Below are 19,068 nucleotides of genomic sequence, written 5' to 3'. Positions count from 1 at the left end.
TGTTACACTCCCTGGTGACAACAAATGTCAGACACTGGACACTTTTATGACACCTTAAACTTCAGAAATCTAAGTCAAATTGACAACAGACTGTGTTTTGTGTTATAGCAATGGACAGGTGCACTGGTGTGAATTCCCTCAGCCAGAAGTGCAGGCCCCAATAAAACGACTACCTGAGGAAGTGAGGCTGTCGCTGCCGTTAACAATTAGCCTTCATAACAGATGGAGGATTTCATGGGAGAGAAACTGGTTAATAAGTGCTCTGTCAGACACAGACTCGTCATGGGAAGCCAGGAGTTGACCATAGATTTGGTTGGCAATTTGCCACTTTTAATGAGGACATCCCTCACCTTGACCTTTACAGCCTTTACTGTCAATGAGCGAGGTTCATACATATAAATCTATAAACAATCTTTAGGCTTGTTGACTTCTGAAAGTATTTTATCTACACTATATTTATAGAGTTTTATTATCCTTATTATTCTTATTCTAAGCTTCAGTTATAAACTCATTTATTCAGGCTGGCATTTTATACCTAGCCACTGACTGGACTGCTGCTTATTGCTTTCACATTTGTGTTTTAATTATCTTTCACTAATTTTCTCTTTTAATCTTGTTTTATAATTGCGCACTTGCAGTAATTTTGTGTTTTAACTATGTTTTACTAGTATTGCTTTTTGATTGATTGATAAAGGGTTGGCACCTTCTCCCTGAACAAGGAGAATATTGAGGTTCCTAGTAAGGCTGGACATTGTGGCTGTTGTTATTAGCCCAAGAGTTTAAAACTGTTTTATTGAGGAATAATCATTGCACATCAAGCAATGACAAAAAACAACAAATTAATCAATCATCCAGCTCACATTCAGTAGCCTATTTTCACTACACCTTGCAAACAGAAATGGTGTCCACAGTCGTGCGTCATCTGGGTCTGACCTTTATTGCAATGGAAATAAATCACATATAAAGTCTAAATGTGTTACTATAAGGTTAGTGTGTAACCATGAGACAGAAAATGGAGGATCCTTCAGTGAAACCCAGTCACCTTATCATCTGCAGTGCTGTCAGTGTACACAACGGTTAGTTCGTAGGGAAAGTTCATCTGCTATTAGTCATCAGCATAAAAGTAGCAGATATATAGTTTACGTTTTGCGCGCTGTACTCCAGAGCATAGCAAACAGTAGTAAACTGACAGATCACATGACTTAACTTTTTCTTTCTAAGAATTTGTCCTCCATCATGAATGTCATGTATTTAATATGAATTCTTTTTTCTTTTTTTTTTTTTTATTACAAATGAGGATGTCAAAATTGTACAAAGGTATCATGCTTGGTCACTATTTTATTACTTTTTTGCTGTTCAGCATTTCCGCTCAAAGGTCCAAATAATCCAATGAGTTTTCTCATGACTATGTGTCTGTAGGACGCCAGTGACCCCTCCAGACATGTTAAAAGTACAACAAAGGAAGCTGAAGCCAAGCTGTAGGTTGTAAACAAAGTGCTAAATATGCTGTTTTTTGAGATGTAGAGGTTAATTTATTTATTTATTTATTCATTCTACAATGATGCAGGATGATTCCAGGTATCCACTGGAATCTGGTCTTTTTTTTCCAAGAAAAGATAAGATCCACAATTTTTATTGTCCTTGAAGAAATTTGAAAACCATCCAAGCTCCACACTTTTCATTTTCAGTTAAATGTAAAGTATTATTTTACTTCATACGTGCACTTAAAGGTCCAAAAGACCATGGTACAGTGCAGGATCTCCCACTGAGTGTTTGCCATCCTGTATCCACTTACAACCAATCAAAGCTCCATTACGACTGTGTTTTAAGGCATTAGAGATGTCAACATTGTTAAGGCATGTATATTGTTTTCTCAGTCAAGGAAAATTAGAAAATGAATTCCTCTGGGCTGAAGTGGAGCGTGTTCACAAGGGGGCATGAGCGTGGTCAGAGGGCGGGGTGCCTGTGCTGCCGAGGGCCGGTGGGTGGCTCCGCTGGCCAGACTGCTGCATCACTGGCAGATCATGTTCACTGAGGCAGCTTAATTGTGCAAAGAGTGGCAACACGGTGCCTCCTGATTTGCAGAAGAAATCAATTCTTCATGATTGAAGACTTCCCAAGTCGCACTCAACAACTCTTTTTTTCTCGCATTTCACAGTGTGTTGTAATGTCTTGCTTATTTTGTTTTGTTTTGTTTTGTTTACATGATGTATAGTTTTGATCGTGGTGTGTTCACAAAGGGGTTGGGGGGTTGATGAAGCCATAATGTAATGGTGAATAAATTCACCATTACATTAAGCTTTGCAGCTTTCAGGCCAACGTTTGCGTTATAATAACATTGCTCAACCCGGTCTTTTTGAGTGCAATGACACAGTCCTCTGTGTGGCATGTATGTCCAAGATGAGTTGCAAGTGTGATCTGGTGCTTCAGCAGAGGCCAGTGACAAGACTGGCGTGTGTGTGTTTTCCGAAACTTCTGCAACTGTGCATTCAAACGACCATACGTTGGCCCAAAAAACCCAACTGATTCTGAAAAAAAAAAAAACATTTTTGGAAAATCCAACCCAGACTTGCAGCTCACATGACCTTTATCGAATTAGGAATACTGCCATGTTCCCAATAATAGTGCAAGTTTTTGACCACAAGGTAAGAACTACTGACACTCCTCCCTCCTTTTCCTCATGGCTGTGGAGGAAACGGCAGCTTGACAAAGGAGGTGTGGCCAACCTTCACTGAGGGGACAAATTGTCGTTCAAGTGGGTGGGCGGGTGGATTGGTATTGGAGTGGGAAGGGTGGGGGGAGGTTAAGACACAGCAGCGAGCAGTGGCACATTTGAGGTAGCACCCCTCACCCCCACCCCCAACCACCACCAAGGGGGCCAGCCTCCCTGCCATGTGAACACAGGAAAAGGTGTGTGAACTTTTGCCTCGTCCCGCTCAGTCCATCATCCAGCAAATGGAGCACATCAACCACAGTGAGGGGAGAGCAGGGAGAGGCTGACTGGGCCGGCAGCAGAGAGGTGGGTGGTGGTGGGGGGTGGGGGGGGTGAACACCTCACACAGACTTCCTTTGTGCTCGGGGCAGGGGTTTGCAATACTATAGCGATCGAGGAGGGGTGGGGGGGGTGCTCTGAAATGGGTGGAGCATAACAGGAGGGAAAGACCTCACTGTTGGTTTGTTAACACCGTGGAGCACATTATCATGTGTCTGTATTGAAAGTGTCACCTGCCTGTCAGATTCTGCTCAGCGATCACATAGGATGATCAGCTGCAAACAGTCCAATCACCTCTAGGGCCCAAATGCAGACAAGACCAGTAAAATTGTCCTTGGATTATATTTTATGTTCTTGTGGCAGTACCTGGTTAAAAGCCTGCAGCTTAGCCTGACTTTATGGCACAGTTGGAGGAACTTGACAATAAATTATGTTGTGTTTGGCTTTTTAACACTGAACTTTAGTTATAAATAACGCGATTTTGCTTTGCAAGCTTGCTTTTGTTTGACGTGAAGGGGCTTGTCTTGTGAGCTCTACTGTTTTTCCATTTCTTTTTTTTTTCATTGGTTTTCTTTCGTTTCTACCACTACCTTTGTCTCAAGTCTTTTTTAGTCAGGGCACCATGATAGCAGCTGTACTTTTAAAGGAAAATAGGGCCACCAGCCACTACCAGATATATCACCATTCTGTCAAGAGAGACGCATGTCATTGTTTACTTTATGTTAACCATGACCTCAAGCAGAATATATTTAAAAGGTTCTCATATGCACACAGCGGCTGCTACATTTTGCTCTCATCTTCAGAGTCTTCAGTAGGTAAAGATATATGTGTGTGTGTGTGTGTGTGTACGTATATATACATACATATATATATATATTAATCTGCCGTTCAGTTCAGTTGTATTGAAAATGCAGAGTTGTCACGGTCAGTCAGCCTGTCTGTCAGTCTGTGTGGTGGCTCTTAAATCTCTGCACAAAGGAAATGTGTCTCTTCCTGTGAGGAGAGATTCACCTCCCTGATACTGAGGAAAGATGGGAGCAACGCTGGCAGGATGAAAGCAAACGACCAAAGTCTCTGTGCACCCTGATAAATTCTGGTTGTGATGCAAGCATTCTTCAAAATACATTGAAACTAGGCTGAAGGACAACAAAGAGATGGAAACAGAGCATAATAAGCCCATACGGTCAAGAAAAAAAAAAAAAAAGTGTAGCTGCATCAGATACGCAAACAAATGCACTGACCTGGACTGAGCAGTGTATGTATGTAGTGTCTTAATGCAGTATATCCCAAATACATTGCAGTTCAAAGACTTTGGACCCATGTACAACCAACTTTCCACCAACTTTTACAGGTAGTTCCACCCTCCCATGCCGTCTATGCACTTGTATGTTCCTGTTTGGCTATATAATATTTCTGTGAAGCCAGAAGTCCAAGTCCCTCCTCTGCAGCATATTCTTGTCTGAATCGGATTAAATATAGCTGGTCAGATTGTGGCACTTCCTCTCGATGGAACCCGCGTGGGAGTTGAAACAGTTTTTTAGGAACAGTCAAAACAGGAATATTTGGGGATACGTTTATTATTCCGGAAGAGCTTTAAAGACATTTCAGAGACGTAGAGCCATTTTTAAGATTCAATGTTGTCACATCCTGTCCAGCAGTATGTTTGTTTTTGTGTTTTCTTTCGTTTTTTGACTGTTCTAAGATAGATCGTTTATTCTAAAGAACTGAACCAATATGTGACAGTGTTAAACTGCAGTACAAAATGAGTTTTCTTGTCAAATCTGACATGTAGCAAAAATATCTCAGACACTCAAGCAAAATAGATGAAGCTTTGCCATGTAATCTAATTAAGACGTCACTTCGAAGGCAGACTTTTGAAATGACAGAAAGCCGCAGATTTTGTTAATCGCTATATCGTTGATTTAATTAACTGCAAATCTTTTGCTGTGACCCCTGTAATCCTGTTGTTTTTGCCTTTTTTCACCCGGTAAAAATTAAACTTTAACTATAAATAGAGGTGGATAATGCAGTTGACCCGAGGGGTTAATTCTCAGGCTTTTGGATGCTTTCATCCCCTAGAGGCCCTCAGTTCTGCTGCTCCTCAGGTTACACTGCCATGAACTCGGGAACTACCACAAGGAAATGAGTTCATATGGAGAACTGAAGCTAGGATTTGATCTGCTCGGGCACCTCTGCCGGCACTCCCAAGAAGAGAGTCCTGCGCCTGAGTCCGGATTAATACCCTGGTTCCGCACTGCTACATGAGCTCGGTAGGAATTCAAATATGAGTGAAATCTTGGAATGAAAGATGTGAATCACCAAGTAGACCACAGGAGACATGATAGCTTTGTTAGAGTCACCAGTAGCTCTCATTTGTCAACACCTGTCAGAAAGGTAGACAAAGTCACATGTAAGATGAGGAAAAAACTCAAATGAAATGTCCCGATTAATACCAGATGAAAGCATCTGTTGAGTGGAGCCTCTCACGGTTGTCCAGTGACTGCCCCCTTTTTTTTTTTGACTAATTGCTCCTTTACATAATCCTAAAATGTTTTCACATAATCACAAATGTTGTTTACACATGGAAGGCGCATTATGGTCTTCCAAAGCACCTCACCGTGCCAGAGGAAATAAACATCGGATACGTCCGAACCAACCGCTGCAGCCTTTACCTTTCTACCGTTTGTTCACCCAATCAAAATACTGTTGGATAAATAGATATATGACGCCTGAGTACACATACAGAAGTTAAATGGCAGTGACGTGTCCGTCAGTCAGCGCCTGTAATTCCTGTATTTATTTGGCCGTGTTGGTGGCACTTTGGACCCGAGGCCATGGGATTTATGTCATGCTAATAAATTATATTCACCGTAACTGCAGCGCAGTTTGGAAAAAAAACAAAACAAATGAGATGAAAATGCTGAGTGCCTCAGCAGAGGAGCCAAGCACAGGCATGGAAACCTGCATGTGAACATAATTGGCTAAGGAAATGGAAAACATGCATCAAAACTGAGCTCCATTTAACCAAGTGACGTGCATTTTTGCATTTCATGGGACACCGTCCTGTGACGTCCCAAAGAGAAACCCTAGTGAAAGAGAAAAGCAGACCCTGTTTTATTTCACATGTGAGACACTGTACTACATGCATAGTTCTGTATGTTCCATGTGCCATCTCTCTGGTGTGTATGGTGTGTCCACTGAATTGTCAAAAAATCTGCTTCGAAAGTTGCTTTACAGTTCATTTAAACATTTGATCGTTTTTGGTGACATTTACTCCCACAATTTGGAACATTTCACAACATTTTGTAATCATGTATTATTTATTTATCCATGATATATATACACACATATATATATATGTATATATATATATATATATATATATATATATATATACATATATATATATATATATATATATATATACATATATATATATGCATCAAATCGTTTGCTTTTCAAAACCGTCCTACTTTGTCCTACTGTAATGTGATACCTCATATCATGCCATTCTACAGCACACACATTAAAATGAGTTGCATTATTCTTTACTCTCCCTTGAATGAATGCAACCTCTTTTTATCTATTTTCCCTACTCTTGTTTTGTTTTGATTTTTAACTCTCTGAACCCTCTCGAATAATAACACGGTCACATGCTGATGATAGCTCATGTGCCTTTGTTCTGCATGGGTGAAGCCTTTTACTCCTGTTTTCTCAACACACCTTCTCCGCTCAGGAAGGCGTGTTGAAAGGATGCCTCCTATTCTGCACGACATAAGTGCGATACTCAGCCTAATAAATGGTCACTCCTGTCAGCACTGTGAACTCCTCTCCAAACTTTTGAATGCGCAGTGAAATGCTAAACTCTGGCTCTGACGTTTCACTGCTTCAGATTCTTGCGTGTGAAAACACTAGTCTGCAATTCTCACACCGCTTTTCAAAGTATAAATTGTGAGTGAAAACATGCCGATCACCTGCTTTCAGCCGTGCAGGGAGCAGATGTAGATTGTGGAATATTGCATTTGGGGTTTGTTTTGCTGAGTAATCGGGTTTGCTTTATGTCCTCCTGTTAACCCCCTGTTCAGTCTAATTCAATCAGCAGGTCTATATGCTGTAAGCTTTTCACAAGCATGGCTCCTATCAGACTGTTGTATGAATCAAGCTTCCAGCCAACTCTCCCACCAGTGTCCAGCAGACTCATTAGGTGAACGTGAGACATTGCGACAATAAATCCAGCTGCTGGTAGGCAGTGATATGTGACGTCGAAGGGAGGGGGAAATTATCCAGGTGATCTATGCTGGAAAGGGGTTTTAAAGGAGACCCAGAGAAAAAGGTTAGGATGGCAACAGGCCCTATCGTCTGGTCCTCAGTGTAGGTCGGTGGGTACTGACAGTGGGAGATGAATGGGAGGGAATTATCTACTCACTGGGCCAGATAATTGCTCCATTTGGCCCTGAGTTGGAGAATAGCTTCTAATTAGCTCCCTGCAGTCCCCTAGACTATTCACTCCTCCCCCAAAAGAAAACACTCTCACACATGTTGGGGTGGGTGGGTTCGGCCAACTGGGTGACTTTGATGACACCCAAGAAAGTAGCGAAAGCTTCTCTGCCACTTGGCGTCATATCTGATTTGAATGATTTTCCATTTTAAAGGGGAGGAACAGCTTTGTGGCAGCAAACACTTGTTATCAATTTGGTGCAAGTTTGCTCTCACGCTGTGACAACCCCCACCCGCCGGCCCTCTTGTGAGTGGATGATTTACAGAACTGTACCCTCATCTGCATGCATCTCATCTCTCGGCTTTGGTGTTTTTCAAGTGCAAATGACTGCGGAGGGATGTTTGGGCTGCTAAACTAACTCAACCAAAGCTTGCGTTAATCTGACTTTTACTGTCAGAGTCCAGTTCTTTGGGCTTTAAGTGTTTGCTTTTTTTTCAAAGTTAAGGTTTATTTGTAGAGCACAATTCAAAAATCTATTTTATCAGTCAAAGTGGTGCATGGGTTAGCCAGTGACACATAAATAAATAATGTTGCGTGCATGTTGCAATGTTTCATTAAGCATTAAAATAAACGTATAAACAAAAGAAAATATGTCTTACGTTGAATCAATGCCAAAAGCCAAATTAGAGAAATTGATTTGAGGTCGGGGCAGCTCTCACCTGGTCAGGCAAGTTATCATTACTATTACTGATAACTTGCTACTAATACATGAGCAACATGACAATGAGAAAGGAGGCTGCTAAGTGGAGGGTCATTTACTTTGTTAATTAGCTTTAGCTCACAGCCATAAAATGAAAAACTCAAAAAACATTTCCTGCAACTCAGCAACATTAAAGTTGTATTCCAACTCATATCTGTTAAAAATAAACTACATTATACAACGTATGTGAAAATAAATAAATAAAATATTGTGAGGGCCGCTGTTTGAGAGTGGAATAATGGTAGTAGACATCCTTCTAGCCAGAGCTGCCCGCTGTTGGCAGATTACTGTGTGATAAAAAGCAATTTCGATTGCCACACCCTCAATGGACATTATATTGGTGACGTAGCAGAAGTAACATGCTTGCTAATGTTAGTATCTGCTTAGCTAATGCTGCTGAGCTAGCTATTTGATTTGTGCTTGTATGTGTTGAGCTGTTTGTTTGTAATCCTCTTTTAGGGAAACTGTAGAAGAAAGAAAAATGTACCTGCAAAGCAAATAGTCACAGTGCCCATGTTGGAATAAATCCAGCACACCAAGCACACCAAGCACAGCATTGTAGCATTTTCACAGAAATGCTCAATTTGGAGTGAAGCTTAAGTATCATCAGCAGTCTAGAGTAGCAAAGGCAAGAATTTATGACACTGGAAGGTCTTGAATTGTTTTGGGCCGCCTTGAAAAGCAGCCTTTGGAACAAAGATTGTTTTTGGAGTCACAAATCCACACACCTTGCCAGGCCTGCGGAGAATCTACAATGCCGAGTTAAAGACAGTTTAACATGTCGGGAAACAGAAGTCACTTGGTTTTATTTAAGATCAAACGGCTACAGTGGGCCAGTTGGAACCTTCTGGGGGGAGATAACCTCCAGCACTGGCAGCCGCAGAAGGCGGTGACAGCTTTAGTGCACATGCCTCGGTCCCTGCGTGTGGACTGCACGAAGACCCCTGACACGAGGAAGCCTGCGCAGAGCGGGCCAGCACTGGGCTACCGTCAGGGTTGAGTAGGGTTAAAGTAGGTGATGATGGCTGGAAGGGATAGAAGGCTGGGAGAGCATTGTGACAACCTCCTCGACAACATCCCCCATTAGACTCAGATGTGCGGAAAAGCAAAGCCATGGGAGAAATCCTTCGTTCCGACCGCTGCGGCATAATGTCGGGCCAGACACGGAGGCTTTAACCTGCACCCGCTCACTTGGCGTTGGCAGATTGTTCAGGGCGAACTTCGATTTCAGGTCCATATTTTCACTAGCGCGGAATTCTAACTCATCTGCCGACTGTTTGTTTGAAGTGATTTGAGATATCCCAGTGTAACCACAGGAACTGAGGGCTGCAGAGATTTCATTGGCAGAAGGGTGGAAATAACGGGAAAGGCATGTCGGGAAAAACAATCCCTTTAGGCAACGAGATCCTTTTCCTAAACTCACTTGTTTATGGACGTTGGCGTTTCTATCTGTGAGTGTGACACTGTTTGCCGGTCACGGCGGCACTAAAAAATGGCACGCTCAGAGTCTGAGCAACAAAACAAAAGTGTTGGTTGACATGTTCAAGTGCAAATGGTGGAGGTGAAGCAGCGGTGCTCACAGGCAGCGGTATATCAGTAGGTTGTTAGTCATTTTTTGGGGTTTGACAGGGAGGGATTTATCACAAGGAGGAGGTTCAAGGGGTGAAACGGCAGTAATTATAAGTTAGAGAAGAGATCCCCACGTATTCATCTGGACTACAATAGATCATTGACCCTGCTGTGCAGGTTTAAACAGCGCATAAACCAGCCAGTAAAGCCAGTAATGATGAGCTGAGAATGTGTCACACTTCACCTCTGGGGAGAGTGAGTGTAGCAGTGCTCGGCAAAGTGGATTGGAGCTGATAAAGCTGGATTGTCTGGCCGTAATCAGAGCCAGATGTGCTCGGGCCCTCGCCATGGTGGTCCGACCACATCTGCTGTGTCAGGGGGAGAGCGAGAGGGGGAGGAGGGGCCACAGCTGGATGACCTCTGACCCAGAGCAGGGAACCACGAGCCAAGGCTGACAGCTGCCATGGACGAGGCAGGCGGCCCGCTATCATCTCTTTCACTCACATGGTTTATGAGCGTGCTGGAACATTTTCTAGGTGCGCCTTCTTCTGCTCAGCTACTTACATGTGTTTGCTTTCTATTTATCCGGTGTGTTCCTCTTCAGAAAAAAAATGCTGTGTTATGAGTGCATCCAGTCCAGTATCCAGTGATCAGCCAATTGAGAAGGTTTCTCAATGTAAACCTACGTATTTTTTGATGCACTTTTTATTTCACGAAGCAGCCCTTTTCTGTCCTTCACGTGTAGGCTAAACATCCATTTGAGGGTAGAGTACAAATTTTTCAGTTTAGTATTTTTTTTTATAATAAACCTTCAGTTGAAATTGTCATCGACGGAAATAAGAAAAACCACTCCACTTTTTTTGCAACCGCTCTGTCCAATCCCCTCATCTGATAGGCAATGGGAAGCAGAAGTGAAGCTGTCATACCAGCGCCATCGCATACTGACTCGATCTCCAGGCTCGTCACTAACTCAGATGCAGCAGCCGTTGGTTCATGAAGGACGGCTCTTTCCTAGAAGTTCTCCCGGGGCTGTTACTACACTGCTGATGGTGGTGTGTGTTGGGGAGGTGAGGGGGGGTCTCGTATCCATTCACGTTGTCTGCTCCCACTCTGAGGTTAACAAATGCTGTCATTGCGGCTCAGCTGTCAAACAGAAAACAGGTTCACGATACCTGAATGGAGTTTTTGCTTTTTAGCCTAAATAAATATATATCATTTTGCATGTGTCAGTCAGCCCTGCTGTAAGTTTGACCTTTTTTTTCTTGAAGAAATTATACATTTTTCTAAGTGTAAAGCCTAAGGATTGTCTCTAAATGTTCACACCGTCCTTATACACCTTTTATTAATAAACTATAAGGTTTGTCATTTCTGGTGAGGGCAGACGTGGAGGGCGGGCAGTCAAGCGCAGCTCGTCGTCCTGCAGGCCTGTGATCCAGTCATAGGGGTGAGTCGTCATTACCGTGGCGGCAGGCGCTCTATCTCCTGCACCTGACGATGGAGCAACCATAAAAAAAGAGATTTATCTGTCTTCGCAACGCCAGAGATGAACGAGGTGCCGCGTGAAGTATCGCCGAGATGACCTGTCTCCATAGTTCCTCTGCTTCAGGTGCCTCATATTTCCTTCCGTGCAGCCCCTCGTTTTATTGCAGCAAAGAGGCGCATTCGTCAAGGGGAAGCTGACTAAATCATTTCTCGCGCCCAAGCTGGGGGCTTGGAATGCCAGGGCCGATATGGCTGAACACACACTCGCGCTCACGTGCATGCCTCTGCATATGTGCACTCTTTCTCCGCCACTGACAAGTTCAGCCTCCGGTGTGTGGTCTGGGCGGATGCGAGCGATGATTCCAGGTGACCGAGGTAATAAAAGCATTCATTTGCACTTCAATTACCTTGTGACAGGCACAAAAATATTTTAAGTAGCAATTTCATGTTGGCAAACAGATCAAATATATGTATCGGGGGTTGTTTCCTGAAGACTTTGAGTTAAAAAGAATCCATAAATCTTAAGCTTTAGTATGTGGAAACTGTAACCTGCCGCGAGAATCAACCCATCGTCACCTTTAATGCATTTTATCATGATTTACGATCGCACTTGAAGTTCAGGTTCTGCGCTTTGAAGTGAGGCATGTCATGCATCCATGGCGACAACTGTGCCACGTAAACAAGTTCAAAACAGAGACAGGAGACACAATGTCCTACTCGGTGGCTTCCAAAATCGTATCCTCACTAAAGCTTGAGGTATCTCACAAATCAGGCGATAATTGAGTTCAGCCCGCCCCTCAGTCAGTGCGTTTAAGTGCCGGCAGACGTTCAGAATCTTTGCGCAAGCGGTATATTCAAGCAATAGTCACCACAATGAGTGGATTCACAAGGAACGACGTAAGGAAAGCCGCTCTCGTAATTTCTTCTGACATCCTGTTATCAGCAACCAACACTCCATTACGTAAGAACGATAAGACACGGGACCATGTTGAAAGTAGCAGAGAGCGGGGGGAGCAAAAAAAAGACAGCAAGCACAGGCACCTCCTTCAGAGCTCAGGCATTTCCTTCTGGGATATCCCCTTCTTGTGACCTCTGAGCGGAAAGAGGAGAGATGGCAGAGAGGAAAGAGTGAGTGTAAAAGCTGGCAGGGTCCATTATAGGGCGTGTTCTCCTTAGGCCTTGGAAGGTAGCGGGACTGCGCTGACCTTTCGTGCCTTTTGAGTGACAGCCAGTCAGTGCAGGATTGGCCGATCCAGGAGTGGCTGGAAAGAGGCCCTGTCCCTATTGTTCTCCCTGTGACGTTCCCCGCCACGCTCCGGTGAGGGCAGGTGCTTCAGGGTGTCAAAATAGGAAGACCCACGGACAGGCTTGGCTGCCGTCCATGCTCCTCTGACACATGACAAAAGCTCCACGCTCTCTCGCCATGCCACAAAAATGGGAGACACAAGAGCGAGAGCAGGTCGTTCACAAAGATTTGCTCAGACGGGAAAGGGCTGGCTAACCTTTGGACCGGTGCGAGTGTGTTCTGGAAAAAAAAAATGTGGTCATCTCCTCTTTCTTCTTTTGTGAGTTTGCCACGATATAGATATCACACTGATAACCGCCTTTCCATGGGAGAAGACATATGATCGCTTGTGAAAGTGCACCGTGACTTTTTGTCTCTGCCAGGTCAGTGACAAAATGACTTTTTTTTTGCAATGTAACTTTATGAGCCAGACAATGCGCAAATTAAGAGACGGACATTGATTGATTTGCACATTTTACCCATGATCATCAACGTGCAGACGCACTTGTTGACAAAACTGTAGAAATAAAAAATGTTGAATGAGGGGAGGCCAGCTTCCAAACGAGGAGCCAAAGAGGCATCTGAGTTGTTATCAAAGCTCGGGTGATTACTTTCCACAAGATTTTCCCGTCAGGATGTTATGAATGTGTCCATGTTCGGAGGTCGATGATAAATAGTGTCACTTCAGCGGTGCTGATGTCATACAACAGCCTCAAGGCCTGACTTCCCCTCCAGTAAGTGTCAGCTGAAGGATGCGTTTACTGTGTCCTGCCCTGGACAAATGCCTGCGCGTGTATGTGTGTGTGTGTGTGTGTGTGTGTGTGTGTGTTTTACAATTCTGCCATATTTTCCAACAATGTAAGCAGCCTTCCGCAGGTTTTTGCCACATCGTCTCTGCTGTATATACATTTTTGGAGGCCGCAGCACATCCCTGCACAGAAGCAATTAGATCTATCATTATTACAGCCACTCTAAGAACTATTATTTACACTGGTTACTGCGTTATTGATTATATTTCATTCCCAGTGTGTGCAACGTGAGTGCGGAATGTATTTATGTTGGCGCCGGGAAACATTTCCTCTGCAATAATGTATGGCGGGCACTAAATTAACATGCTTAACATGCATCTGTGATTTGTTTGTTTTCATAGCGTGCTCAGCCCCGACTTTGCACTCGTGTGACTGGAGTTGGTTTTCCCGCTGTGCAAAAGCAGAGAGAGGGAGAGAGAGAGAGAGAGAGTGAGAGAGAGAGAGAGAGAGAGAGAAACATTGTTTTTTCATCTGAAAAGAAAATGTGAGTAAGTGCATATGCAAAAGAAAATGTTGCAATATGTCCATATGTCTATTATGACCACACTATGTTTGTGATCTGTGACATATTTATCTTCTTAATCAAAACATAGTGGGCATGAAACTGGGCATGAAACTAAAATAAAGAACCTGTAATGATAAATTTGACTTGTTTTGCAGCAGATAAAAGCTCAGCTATAATGGTAACACCTCCCTTGCTCAACCTCTGCGAGGCAAAGGATATGTTGCTCAACAAAACTGTTTCTGGGAACCGAGGAATGGCAAGCAACTCGCCTGCTAAGTTGGTTACAGTCAGCATGCTGAGGAAAACTGCTGAAAGGCCCAGTGTGTTGGCTTCTAATGATAAGAAAACATAATGCAAATACTGTCAAAGTAAGTCTCTGCTTTCTAAGGTCTCACTTGATCTCACATTTTTATTTTACCAGCTCTGAAGCCACAGTAAAATTAAAATTAAAATAACGGAAAAACTCCTCTTTGTTAATGCTTTTTACTACTAAATGAAAAAAGAAAGTTCTTTTTTTATCTTCAGTAACTAAATGCTAACATATTTATTGTCTCTCCCATTTCCCGTCTAAAAATATCATTCACCAGGCTTTTAATATGCCGTTTCAGCCTCATAAGGTTATAATAAAATAGTTTTATTTGCTCCAGCAGTGAACTTCCAACCCACCCTGCAGACTATCTTAAAGGCTGAAGGAGGATTTTAAATGTGTCTGTGTGCATACTTGAGCTCATTTTCCTCTCCACTTTATCTCCTCTGTCACTGCGAGTGAGATTGCAGGCGGACAATGTTTTCCTGATGCCAGGGGAGTCTGCAGCTATTGTTCTAGACTCTGACAACACGGCTGATTCCTTTGTGCTTCCTGCACAGACTCAGACAGCGCTAACAATTTGCTTCGGAGCTCTTATCATGCATGTCACCGTGCCAAGAGGGAGGAAAAAGAAGGGAAAGCCGGGGAAGTATTAAGAACAACAAGAGGGGGATTTTTTTTTTCCCTCGTGCTCTTTTGCTTGAAGAAAAGGCCAGTGCCCATTGTGAGCATTCAACAGACTGAGAGTCGCTCGTGTGTGAGTTTATTCATTATTTGTAGCAAAGGTTTGAGCTAATTAGCACATATGATTCTGTTTCTCCCTGTTTGGGCATGACGAGATGCAAGATTATTGCTCACGATAAGATAAGGGTGTAGCAGTCCACTCCGGCTGCTGGTGAAGTCGCAGGAAACGCGTATCTGATGGGACTTTCAAATTGGATTTTCAATAGTCAAATAGGCAAAGAGAAAAATATTTAAGATAGTGGCATGGCCTTCTCTGGAAGTTGCATGGCACAGCCTCTGCACACGGTTACAAGCAACACAAACATGCAGAAGTGAATTTGGCCATAAATGGAATATATTGGCATATTTGTTCTAAGTATTCTTTCACAGCACATTATGTCTCTCATTTGTTTTGCCTGTTGATTTGGTTTTGGAAGTTTACACAAGCAGAACATTTTTTCTTCTTCTAATATTCTGCCAGGAAAAAAAGGATTCTGAATTAAAACTAAATAAAACTGGTTCTCAAACTTTTAACTCACACACATTCAAATAATTCAAAGAGACACATTTTACCATCAGCGCTGTCTGAATTCAGTATTTAAAACCTGCAGCAGAAACACAAACCAGCTGGCACAATTTCAAGTAGTGTTCAACCACAGAGCTGTTTGGGTTTGGATCCCCGCAGGGCAGCAAGAAGGCTTTGGAGACACAAGCAAATCTTTCAACTTCCATGGAATTCTGCTTGCTTGAGTTGTAACCATCAGTAATGTTGGTGCTGCTACATAAAGTTCCAGCAGCAAACACACTGCTGGCACTTCCAGAGAAAATAACCAGTGTCTAAACCAGTGTCATCACCACCTATAACAATTACTAAAGGTGAAAGCAGCGCATCTTAATATTACAAAAAAAAAAGAATCACAGTGGATTTCCAGAGGTTAATTTAAGTGTTTAATCTCAGATACATTGATGGAGGCCTCCCTCACTGCAAACGTCAGAGTGGCCGCTGACTTTTAACTCTGGTTGGGGGGGAGTGGTGAGATACGGCGGGGGACGGGTGGGGGGTACAGCCAAGTGGCTGTTTACTTCTGGTGAGCTGCTGAGGACGGCTGCCTTGCAGAGCTTTCATGTTAAACCCGCGCGGCGTGCCCTACGCAATCTGCCCGCCCGTTATGAGCGTGAAGTAAACAAAACATTAGGTCATCATAAATCACCGGCCAATGACATGTCTGGGGCTGAGATTAGAAGAGCCGAGCGGAGCAGCGAGTGCAGAGCGGTGCAGGGGGAGGCCAGCCTCTCCCTCTCTCTCTCTCTCTCTCTCTCTCTCTCTCTCTCTCCCTCTCTCCCTCTCTCCCCAGCTCCCCTCTGCTCCTCCCAGGTCCCGATGTGTAAGATCATTATTAAAATTGCAGCTCAATTAAGATAAGACTAAATTACTTTCTCTGTCTCCTTCTTTGATGTTCATGGGGATTTTTCTTCGTGCTACAGTTTTAAAAAAAAAAGAGGCAGTTTGTTGGAGAGGGGGGCGGGGTGATCGCTCGAAACTCACTTTGATGTCAGGAGCCGTGCATGGGGTTTGGCTTGGAACAGTCTGTGTTGTGGAATTAATCTCAGACAAAACTCCATTTTCAGAAATGAAAGCTACTTCTCATTAGCTCAATTGCAACGACACTTTGACCGTTTGGCAGAGTGGAAAAGACTCATGAGTGAGCATTTGCATGAGAGTCTAATTCCACTTTCCCTGTGTGGAGTGCACAGGCCAGGGTGTGGAGCATTATTGGAAACAGATCTGTTTGGCTCAATGCATCTTACTCATTTGTGTTTTTTGGTTTTAAGAGCAACACAAGAGGGTGAAGAATAACTCGAAAATGTTCTCTTAAATTGAAAAAAATAACATTTCTGCCAGATTTTTCCAGTCTAATTTATTCGTTCAGCTTCTCGAACCATTGTGCATCGCTGTTCCCTTTGTCTTAAAGTTCATGTATTTGCCTGACTTCTCACTGTAAACACAATGGTCAAAACATCAGAGAGCCGTGGACTGGGGATGTTTATATGAGCCGAGGGCCTGGAGATGGAACAGAGATACGAGTGCTGATCTGTGAAAGGAACCACTGCTGCATCGCCGCTGCTCGCCATCACACACAAACACCATCTGGCCGCCTCTCACCAGACGGAGAGGACCTCACACCTGCACACCTCAAAGAAGTGCACGGGAACTTAGTTTTTTTTTGTTTTTTGGGTTGTTTTTTTTAGTATTTATTTTTTCCACACAGAACTTTCTTTGTTGGTACCGACAGTGCTTTTATTACCATTATGGTTTTACAGCGTACTTCCACTGGCACAAGAGCGTAGTCAAGGTGGGAAAATGCTTTTGTATCTGCTAAAGCGAACACGTGATCAGCTGATTCTGTTTTAAGTGCTCCAAATCTGAAGCCCTTTAAAAAACTTCAGTGAGAGCAAATGAGGGCGTTCAACTGCGTGCAGTTTTTCTTTTGTTTTTTTGATATTCTCCTGTTAAGCGTATTCATCTATTTGCCGTCCACATATCAAATTCCTGGAATCAAGATAAACTTTTTTAACGCTGTGCGCCAACTTCCTCCACTTTCTCTTCCTTGTGTGCTTGAATGTGTCTTAGCATGCAGTGGAGCAAAGCGGGGAAAGGCCGCCGTCAAGAAAATTAGTTAACTGCCTGGTGTGTAAACAATGGCCCTCTGACACACAAAAAAAGACCTTTTCAGAGGGGCGGTTTTCCTTTCAGGGGTCAAAGGGCAGATTGTCCATTGACACAAGCTCAGACAGCTGACAATTCAGATCCAGTTTGGAGGTGCTGCGGAAAGAGTCGCGTTGTCCCCTTAATACGCTGGAACATTGTAGTTTGGTGTTGCATTCAAAAAGCATATATTGTGTGTCACTGTTGAGGTGATAGGAAATGTGTCTTGTACAGTTAAAAATTGACCCCTAATTGGAAAAAGGAGAAAAACAAGGTGAGAAGGAACAAAAAGAAAAAGCTACACTTTCTGAAAAGTTAACAGATGAGTGGTTGATTGGATTCTGTGTATGGCTCAAAAATGGATTTTTTTTATTTTTATTGAGACGTCTGACGTTTATCGAGACATCAATCTTAAAAAAAAATTCATGTTTTCAGGAGGGATTCACAGTGTGACCCTTCCCCTAATTGGACGTGCTTTTTTGACAGGTTTGCCGCAGTAGCTCTGAATTTTCTGCACATTTTAATCAGATAAATTCACAACCTCTGTTGGCCTCTGGCATGACAGACAGTTGTAATATTAAAAAATGTTTTCATTACTGTGGTGACTGCAAGAAAAAAATTAATTAGTTTTTCTTTTTTTGCCCTAATAAATCAACCTCAGAATTGGATGAGATCAGACTTAATTTCCTGCTCTTTAAAGTACGTTTACGTTTTTAAAATTTGAATTAAAAAGATGGGAGACAGAAGATGTGACAAGATAGTTTATGGGAAACTAGTCCAAGGAAAATTTTTGCTGTCTCCTTTTTGTCTTGTAAAGTGATTTGAAGACTCTATTGAGTCTTTATAGACAACAGAGGATGATTTGATGTTTGCCTGCATACATGCTTCCTAGCAGCATCTGGAATTGGGAAGAGTGACTTCTCCATCATCTCCTGTTCTTGTCTGAATAATTATGTAAATAAATGTCACATATATAGAATGTAAATATATAAACAAAAAGTTGGCATTCAACAAGAATGAAACAAGAAATTAATTGCACGAATCAATGTGTGAATCTAATTGTCTCTTCATAAATATATATATTAGACATGTTCATCTTAATTCGGTTAATTCACCAATTAATAAAATTAATTGGAGGGGGCATAATGTAAAAGATATTATATTATTTCGATAACATCACTCATATCTATTTCTGCTACTGCAGGAGACCTTGAGTGTAATTATTAAAACCCTCCCAGCTCCCTCTTGTCTCAGGCTGCAGCTGATCTTTCCATTGCCCGGTGGCCGCCCCGCAACATAAAATGGGATGAGAGCCGCGAAAGACACAGACAACTGCTACTGTGGCTCGGATAGCAGAGCTCGGCATCTTTGAAATGGCGCTCCCACTGTGTGACAAGTTACAGAGTTCAAGTTTGCTCCCCGTCATCGGGAGACAACTGACAAGGTGCTTCTTTGCTGCCCGTGATTTTTTTCTTTTCTTTTCTTTCTTTC

This window comes from Nelusetta ayraudi, unplaced genomic scaffold, assembly GCF_046127955.1.
Source record: "Nelusetta ayraudi isolate G7.1 ecotype Tasmania unplaced genomic scaffold, CSIRO-AGI_Nayr_v1 ptg000011l, whole genome shotgun sequence".
NCBI lineage: Eukaryota > Metazoa > Chordata > Actinopteri > Tetraodontiformes > Monacanthidae > Nelusetta > Nelusetta ayraudi.
This window is presented reverse-complemented; position numbering follows the sequence as displayed.